The 9,307-nt window shown below is 42.1% G+C and overlaps 1 pseudogene; it reads left to right on the top strand.

Annotated features, from left to right (window-relative positions):
• The first annotated feature begins 1,049 nt into the window (after window positions 1-1,049).
• Window positions 1,050-2,809, top strand: LOC103736209 (annotated as a pseudogene).
• The last annotated feature ends 6,498 nt before the right edge of the window (window positions 2,810-9,307 follow it).

Genomic DNA, 9,307 nt, shown 5'->3' with positions numbered 1-9,307 from the left:
ATTGATCTATGTGTCTGTTTTTGTGCCAGTACCATGCTGTTTTTATGACTGTGGCTCTGTAGTATACTTTGAGATCTGGTATAGTAATCCCCCCAACATTGCTCTTTGTGCTCAGGGTTGTTTTGGCTATCTGGGGTCTTTTGGGCCATATGAATTTAAGGATGCATTTTTCTAATTCTGTGAAGTATGTCATGGGGCTTTTGATTGGGATTGCATTGAATCTATATATTGCTTTTGGTAGGATGGTCATTTTAACAATATTAATTCTTCCAATCCATAAACATGGGAGGTCCTTCCATCTCCTGGTGTCTTCCTTAATCTCTTTCTTTAACGATTTAAATTTTTCATTGTAGAGATCTTTTATTTTTTTTTTTTGCAGCAATTGTGAATGGGAGCATTTCCCTGTATTCTTTCTCCAATTGCTTGTTATTGGTATATAGAAAGGGAATCCTGCATGTGGATGATACCATACCAAGGTCTAGAAGACTGAAGAAAAGGAGAAAGCAAGTGAATAGGCATGCATCTCTCTCTGTTTCCTAACTGCAGGTGCAATGTGACCAACTGCCTCAGGCCCCTGCTTCCATGGCCTCCCCGCCATGATGGACTGTACTCTCAAACTGTGAGCCAAAAATAAACCTTTCCTTCCTAAGTTGCTTTTGTCAGATATTTTTTGCCACAGGAACAAGAACAATAACTAATACAGCAAGAAAATACTACATAAAACAGAAGAACCATTTGACTAATCTATAGATTCGTGGGAAAAGATGGATTCTTGTTGCATGAAGATTTAGGGCTAGTTTTCTACAATAACAGTTGAAACACTAATAGGAATTTGACTCTGACTGTTACAGACTCAATTGTATACTCTCAAAATTCATTGTTGAAGCCCTAACCTCCAATATTACTGTATTTGAAGATGAAGGCTTCTGGAGCATAAAGCTAAATGAAATCACCAGGGTGGATCCTCTATCTGATAAGACTGATGTCCTTATAAGAAGAGAGACAGGAGCAGTCTTTCTCTCTTTCTGCATACACACCTGTGGAGAATTATGGAGGACACAGTGAGGAGGCAGCCATTTAAAATAAGGACAACAGTCCTCACCAGAAACCAGCACTGATGCATTCTCACAACTCAGCAGGCCAGGAAGCAGAGAGATGGGAATGCTGGCACTCAGATGGCTTTTTCTTTTTGTCTTTTTTATTCAGTACAGGACCCCAGCCCATGGGATGGTACTACACACACTCAAGATGCATCTTCCCTATTTCAGTTTATCCACTCTAGAAATTCTATCACATACACACCCAATTGTGTGCCTCACTGATGCCCTAGAGATTTATTAATCCAATGAAGCTGACAATAAAAATTAACCAGCACCATCAAGCCTGTCAATTTGATACCCAAACACATCACTTTTAACCACAACATTCCACTCCTGCTCCCTAAAGTCTCATGTTCATTTAAAAATGCTAAGTTCATCATTAATGAGTTCTCAAAGTCTTAACAGTGCTAATATCATTCAAAAGTCCAAAGTTTCTTCTGAGACTTAAGGCAGTCTCTTAACTGTGAGTTCCTCTAAATCAAAACCCAAGTTACCTACTTCTACTATATAATGGCATAGAGAAAATATTCCAAACATTGTTTTGTTATATCCCCCCCCTGCCAAAAAAAAGAGGGATGGGACCATAACAAAGAAAGATAAGATCAAAGCAAGACCAAAATCCAGTAAACACCATACTCTACAGCTCCATGTCTGGTATTTAGGGCTTGTGATGGCACTATCTGTGCTCCAAGAGGCTTACATATTCCTGCCTCTCTAACTCTGTTGTCTGCAACACATGTGGCCTCTCTCTTGAGCTGGTTTCGTCCAGTGCCTGCAACTTCCCTTGACAGATGTCCCACATTTCTATTATCTCCAATATGCTGAGGTCTCCACTGAAACTTTAGGCTTTACTTTCATAACTTCATGCACAACCTGCACCTTACAGAGAAACCAACTCTGCTACACACTGTCTGGCCTCATTAGCTTTTTGGAAGCTTGGTGCTCACCCTTGCATCTTGTATGCCTTCAAAACCAGCATTATATTGGAAATTTCAAGTTCTGCTGCAAGTGTAAGATGCATCTGATCTCCATGGGCCACATCTATAATGGTCTCATGGCTAAAACTGGGAAAATATTTTCCTAGGCAGCTCTGATGAAGCAGGATGTCCCGGTAGCTGTCTTTTTCAGTCAAGCATGAAACTTAGTCAAATGACTTCACATTATTACACTCTGGAGTTCTTAATGGGTAGAGTCTTGCCATCAAACCACATTTCCTATTATCTCAGAGCCAACTGCCCAAGATTTCTCCCTACAATTATCTTCTTCTTTTTTGCCTCTTTCCAGGGGTTCAAGGATGGGTATGATAGGTCATCCAGTGCAAAATTCCAGATTTCCCTGGGTCTTCCAGTAATGAGGGCTGTGATCAACTGTGCTGACCACACAGGAGCCAAAAACTTGTATATCATCTCTGTGAAGGAATCAAAGGATGACTGAATAGACTTCCTGCTGGTGTTGTGAGTAACATGGTGATAACCACAGTGTAGAAAAGCAAACGAGTGCTAAGATAGAAGGTCCATCCAACAGCAGTAATCCAATGACAAAAGTCATACTGAAGAAAAGATGGGGTATTTCTTTATTTTGAAAACAATGCAGGAGCCATAGTAAATGATAAAGGTGAGATGAAAGGCTCTACCATCAAAGGTCCAGTTGAAAAAGAGTATGCAGACTTGTGGCCCAGGATTGCATCCAATGCAGGCAGCATTACATGATTCTCCACTGTATTTGTAAAATAAAATGCTCATTAGGTGTCTTTGTTCAAAGAAAAACAAACAAAAAACAATTGCAGCTACCCTGTCTACAATTTTAACCAGGTTCAAGCTCATGTCCTCATAAGATTAAACATTTTTGTTCACAACATTAATGGGGTTCATGCTCCATTCATCTCCAAGATGGACATTATTCATATCTTTCTGCTCCCCTTTCTGCATTCTCTCACTATAAATCTGGGTAAATGAGGTGAGCAATAACTGTGCAAAATCCTGAAAGCTCTGCTGTCTTGAAATTTCCTCTATTACATCTCAGTCTATTATTTTTTAATCTAGCCTCATTCAAATTTTTAGGACATGGGCAGAACACAGCCAGATTCTTTGCCAGATTGTTTCCAACAGAGTCCTTATTTTCCTCTAAAACCTCATGAGTGCAATCTTAGCACTCTACAGTTCTATCATCATTCTTGTCCTCCAAACTCCCACAAGAATGGCCCATTAAGCTCCACATATGGCACTTTAGAGCTTTGTTAGCTTCCAACTCCAAACTCTTCCACATTCCTTATGGTCAGGTTTATCATAGCAAGGACCCCACTCCTGGTACTAAATTTATGTATTTGTTACTTTTCTCATCGTTATGACCAAATGCCTCATGAAAAGCAACTTCAAGGAGGAAAGATTTATTTTTCTTCATAGTTTGAGAGTACAGCCCTGTTGGGCATCCGGGACCCTTGAGCGCTCGGCATGGAGGACAGTGAGGCCTGTACTACTTTCCTGAGCCTGGCTAAAGTTTAGCAACCTGTCTCTAGCCTGTCACTTCCATGTAGAGGTGACTCAGCAGAAGCCTGATCTAAGATTGCCTCTACACAGTTACAGTTGATGCAGTAAATTCCTGGCGGCCCAAAGTCTGTCACCCTATATGACATATCCATAAGCCCATCCTCCTCCCCGCCCCCCCCCGCCTTCCCTGCCAAGGCTATATAAGCCGCTGACTGACACAATAAAGGGAGTTCCTGCTTTGACAAGACTCCCCAACGCTCGCTATCTCGCTCAGCCCCGGGAAAGTGAACAAGCTGGCTCTGTTCCCTACCCCCTCTCGCCACCTGCTGGAGGAACTGGCACAGCCCATCATGGTATGGAAGGCATAGGTGCCTAGAGTAGCTCAAGGTTGTGGCAGCAGGACTGTGGAGATACTTGCTTCTAGATCAGTGGTCCAGGAAGGATAGATGAAAATGCTGGCACTCCACTGACTTTCTCATGTTTTCCTTTTTATTCATGGACTCCAGTCCACGAGATGGTGCCGCTCACATTCACAGCATATTTTCTTTCAGTTAATCCTTTCTAGAAATGCCTTCACAGAATCACCCAAAGATGTGCTTCTCTAATCCCTTAGGTGATGCTTAACTCAGTGCTTGGCAATCAAATTTAACCATCACACAGAGCTTCCATTATCTTCTTCCTGAGGAGCCAGTATGTATTACTTTCCTGGCATAGCTATATGAACGTATGCATGGAATATTTGCAGCTAGGGAAGCTCACGTAAGCCTTGATGCTCAAGATTTTATTGGAACTCCATTACGTAGGTGTGATTCATTTTCATGTGGTTGTCTTCAGTCTCCATCCCCTCAGGGATTGGCCCAAACCCACAATCTACATCATACAGTTGGTCTTGTGTGGCAAACCCCCTCACGAGCACTGCTGAATGTGGTCAGCCTCCACTTCAAATCACGTTGTCATTCTTTGACTAACCCAGGGACCCCCACAGGTAGTAATCTTACCAGAATGCTGCCCAGAAGTCAAGAGCAAAGCTAGGCATCTTTTGGAAGGCAAAGCTGAATATTTTTTACACATATAAGAATGTAGTTATAGCCAGAGGACAAACTGTGGTGGATTAAATATGATCACAGATTCTTTGCAACAGCTCCCATTAAAAATCTAGATTGAGCCAGGTGTGGTGGCTCATGCCTGTCACACCAACTCTTAGGAGGCTGAAGTAGGAGGGTTGTTATAAGTTTGAGGGAGCCTGGGCTACAAAGTAAGTTCTAAGCTAGCCTGGGCTAAAGAGTAAGACCCTGTCTTAAAATAGAAATAAAAACAAAAAGCTAGGCATGATAGTATATGCTTACAATCCCAGCACTTGGGAGGTAGAGAGAGGATGATCACCACAATTTTGAAACTAGTCTGCTCTACGTAGCAATTTCCTTCAAGGGCAGGGCTACACAGTAAGGCCCTGTCTCAACCAAAGCAAACAAAACAAAACAAAACAAGAATCTGGTGGTGACTCTGACAGAATACGGTAAAAATATCATAGTGTGAGCTTCAGGGTTTAGCTTTTCACTGTCGTAGACTTCCTTGAGACCACGATGTTAACAAGAACAGTGAAAGACCACCCTGATGAGTAAGCTCGGAGCAACCAGCAGATGCAACCAGCCAACCAAAAGCACTATGAAAAATAATAGGTCATATTATTTTATGTCACTGAGTTTTGAGGTGGTTTATTATATAATATACTGGGTTGCTTTTCTTGTTGCTGTGACAGAATAACAGAAACAAAGGAGAAAGGACTTATTTTAGTTCACAATTTGAGAGGGCACAGTTCATTGTGTCAGGGAAGGCATCTGTTGCTAAAATTCCTTCTGGGAGGTACAAACAATGTCCATCTGGCCCTCTCCTCCCTTGGTCATATAGCATAAAAGGTACCAAGTCTCCCAGATGAAGTTTGGAAAATCCTAACAAATTTATTAGGCTTACTAACAGAGAAGTGGGTGAGGGGGTCACAGAAGAGTAGGACCCCACCCCCATTTAAGGCTGAGCTGGAAAGTCCACACCCAAGCATGGATCTGTGACCTCCAAACAACTGCACAAAATGGCTAGAGTGGGTGAGTGAGTGCCTCTTGAGGTTTTCTGCTTAGGTACCCTAAGTCCCTCCCTCTGGTGCAACTTGAGCCAACTGATTGGTTGGGAGGTATTACTAACTCTCCTGGCCCCTCTTTCTTGTGGAGTGTCAACAGTCAGGTTTGTGCAAGGGAAGGTTGATATTCGGAGGACAGCTCTATGCTATAGCATCACACTGGGGCTGGGTCCTATACATACTGGCAGAAGTGTGAGGCTATGTGCTCACACCTCAGCAGATCAGGAAGTAGAGAGCAAGCATAGGCTGTAACTGAGAGTGATCTATTGCATAATCCTGCCCTATTCCCCTATGTCTAATAGCTAGAACCCATGCTTGAAAGGTTCCATAATCTCACAGAATAGCACCACAAGCTGGGGACCAAATGTCCAAACACATAAGACTGTGGCACATTTCACTTTCAAACCATAACATTTTGCTTCTGGTCTCCACACGTTTATGCCGTCTTATAATGCAAAATGCATTCAGTCCCACTTCAAAAGTTTCCATAGTAGTACAGGTCTAATACCATCCAAAGTCTCTTTTGAGGCTTGAGACAATCTCTTTTTTCTTTAAAGATTTTTCAAAAAAAAAAAAATATGTGTATGTATGGGGGCTAGTTGGGGGACTGGGGGGATGTGCTGGTGTCCATGGAGACCAGAAGATGATATCCAATCCCCTGGAGCCTGAGTTATAGGCAGTTGTGAGCCACTCAACATGGGTGTAGGAAATAAACTTAGTCCTCTGCAAGTGCAATACACACTTAACTGCTGAGGCAATCTCTTAACAGCAAGTGTCTGGGGGGAGGAGGGGGAAGCTACATACTTCTAATGCACAATGGCACAGAGTAAAAATTCCCATTCTAAAGGGAGAAATGGGAGGATAAGAACAAAATACTGCAGCAAAGGAAGACTAAAACTAGCAGGCAAACACCAAACTCTGCAATCCCATGTCCAGCACCCATGGCTCATGGTGGCATTCTCTGGACTCAAATGAGCTCGAGCAGCACTGTCCCACCAGTTCTGGTGCCTATGGTAGCAGTATACTTAGCGTCTCTCTTGGGCCAGGGTCACTTGATACCTGCAGTTTTCCTTTGTAGATATTTCTGGAATTCCTGGCATTTCTAGCATCCTGGGATACTAGTCTTCACCTTGTCTTCACCTTCACAGCATTATATACAGCCCAGCCAGGAGCTCCACACAGAGACTCTGATCCTGCTACACATTACCTGGCCTCAGCAGCTTTCTGGAGCCTTCATGTAAGCCTCCATGACTCCATCACTCTTGCTTGTTTTCTACATGCTTGCAAATGCAGGACCACACAGATGAAGCCAAGTTCTGCTACCACCTCAAGACATGGTCCTGCTCCCTGGACCTTAACTGCAATGGCCTCTGGGTACCTTAGCATTCCTGTTAGAGCAGGTTATCATGGAGGCTCTGTCTTCTCAGGTACTATTTTTTCAAATAAGTTTGCCTTATTACATTCTGGAACCTTTAATGGGCATGATCTTACCCTCTAACCATCTTTCCTGTTGTCTCAGTGCAAAATGCATCTCTTTAATTGCACTAATCTCTCTTGTTTTGATTGGGAGGGAGTTGAGACAGAGTCTCACTATGTAGCTCTAGTTGGCCCAGAACTCACTATGTAGCCCAAGCTAGTCTTGAACTCATTGAGATCTACCTGTCTCTGACTCTTGACTGTTGGGATTAAAGGTGTGCATCACCACCACCCCTGGACTTAATTGCACTAATCTCTTTAATGATCACCTCTACTTTGTCTACAGAAGACTTGCCCCTAAATCTAAATTTGCTTGTGCTCCTTCCCTCACCAAACTGTTCATTCGTTATGTCTTTTTGCTCTACTTGCTGGTCTCTATCACTGTAAATCACTATCGCTAGCGGCGATGAGCAATAATCATGCCACAAACTGACTCCTACAATGTTTTGAAATTCCCTCTGCCAAACAAATTAGTCCATTACTTTCAAATTCAGTCTCACTGGAATTTTCAGGACATGGGCAGAATGAAGCCAGATTATTGGCCAGAATATAACATGAATGACTTCTAGACCAATTCTTAAAACAATTTTTGCTCCTCTGAAACCTTAGCAGTTTTTGCTACCTCTATTTTAAATCAGTGTTTTGGCCCCCTTGCTCCTACTAGAATGGCCTATTGGGCTCTGCTTATAGCATTATTGGGCTTCTTTTGGCCAGAGTTCCAAGCCTTTCCACGGTCCTCCTTGCAAACAAGTTTCAAAGGCCTGTGAATTATATAGGTTTATCACATTCTTGGCATGAAATTTATGTATTACTTGCTTTTTTTCCATTTTGTGACAGAACATCTGACAAGAGGCAACTTAAGGGATGAAGGATTTGTTTTGGTCTGGGAAAGTGCAGTCTATCATGTCTGGGAAAGCATGGCAACCACACTGGTTCCTGTTTGTGACGGTAGGAGCAGAAGACTTCTAAATTCTGTCTTAGCAGATCAGAAAGCAGAGGGCTTGGGCCACAACCAACCTCTAGTCCTGCTCCCCTACTATACCCTACATCTGCCATCAGAAGCCCTTGTCTGAAAGGTTCCAAAATCTCCCAGAACAGTGCCACCATCTGTGGACCAAGCATTCAAATCTGTAAGCCAGTGGTGGACATCTCACATTCAAACTATAACACATAATAGGTTTATCCTTTATTTACATATTGTTTTCTGGTTTATAATTATCTTTTGATATTTTCTGTACTTTCTGTTAGGTGCTGTCTTGGTTACTGTTCTGTTGCTATGATAAAATACCCTGACTAAAACAAGTTAAGGAAAAAAGGGTTTGTTTTGGCTCACATTCCAGGATACAGTTCATCATGATGAAAAAAGCATGACATTAGAAGCTTAAAGGAGCTGGTCACACTATGTCTACAGTCAGGAAACAGAGGACAACGAATGTTTGTGCTCATCTACATTCTCCTTTTTATGTGGTTCAGGATCCTAGCTCAGGGAATAGTGTCACCCACAATGGGCTTTTCCTGATTCAACTCCTTAATCAAGATAATCTAAAATAGGCATTTCCAGAGAGTGTAGATCTCATTAAGTTGAATTGAGAGTAACCATCATAAATGTAGTCCCCAATACCTCGTAACTTTGACTGATCTTATTTTCTATTAGATGCTTAATAAATCTTAGCTATTGTTCATTGACTCAGACTTAGTGGAACTGTTTCTTTGGTCTGTTGTCAGTGCTCTATCTGGGGTGAATAGACATTTGTTCACATCTCCCCAGAAAAAGTCAAACAACACCTCTCTCCATCTTTATCTCTCAAACTCTTTAAGGTTCAACTTTTGACTCTTCACCTCTGCAGTATTTGTTTTTCTGTACCTGACTTACTTTAAGTAACACAGTGACCTACTGTTCATTCATGTTGCTGCAAATTTTGTTCTTTTTTATGCTGTGTCTGCCCCCAATAGATGCTGAGAACAAAGGGCCTCATGCATGCAAGGCAAGTGACATGCCAGGGAGTTAGGCTCATAGTCCCCAAGCCCTTTTAATTAATTAATTAATTATTATTATTATTATTTTGTGTGGGCCTCTGTGTGTGTGTGTGTGTGTAGAGGACAACTTTTAGGAG

Source organism: Nannospalax galili, unplaced genomic scaffold, assembly GCF_000622305.1.
Source record: "Nannospalax galili isolate Female #2095 unplaced genomic scaffold, S.galili_v1.0 scaffold150, whole genome shotgun sequence".
NCBI lineage: Eukaryota > Metazoa > Chordata > Mammalia > Rodentia > Spalacidae > Nannospalax > Nannospalax galili.
Note: the sequence above shows the minus strand (reverse complement) of the source record. Positions and strands in the feature narration are given on the sequence as shown.